Here is a 609-nt window from a genome sequence, read left to right on the forward strand (position 1 = left end):
AAAAAAAAAAAAAAAAAAAAAAAAAAAAAAAATTAGGATTCGACACACACACAGCAGTCAGAATAAGAGACAGCAGCGTGAATCCAAAAGCACTGCAGTTTTACGGCTGCAAAGATGGAACTGTGGTGACATTTTATACGTTTGGTGCAGCTGAGCAAAGTTGTGGGATATTGAATGAAGATGAAAAGCGCTGTCCTGGATGTCGCAGTTTTTGATTACTAGCAAGCTAGAGGGCTAATCGCTATGTCTCAGATATTGTTAAAGTAATAGTTAATGGTTATTATTGTCCAATAGCATCTGAATCCGGCTTATCGCTATGTCTCAGATATTGTTAAAGTAATAGTTAATGGTTATTATTGTCCAATAGCATCTGAATCCGGCTTAAAAAGGAGGAGCGCTTGCAGCTAAATGTGAAAGCTCATCACAGCCACATGAGATGAAAACAGAAATTTCTATGACTATTGATAGCCATAGATGACAGACATGATATTTATTACCAGAGACAGCTACATTTCTATGTATATCAGAGAGAAAAAAAAAAATCATGGAAACTTTTGAGAAGCTAAGGTACTGACAGGAAATGCCTGAGTTAAAAACACATTGGTTGGG

Source organism: Physeter macrocephalus, chromosome 18 (genome assembly GCF_002837175.3).
Source record: "Physeter macrocephalus isolate SW-GA chromosome 18, ASM283717v5, whole genome shotgun sequence".
Taxonomy (NCBI): Eukaryota; Metazoa; Chordata; class Mammalia; order Artiodactyla; family Physeteridae; genus Physeter; species Physeter macrocephalus.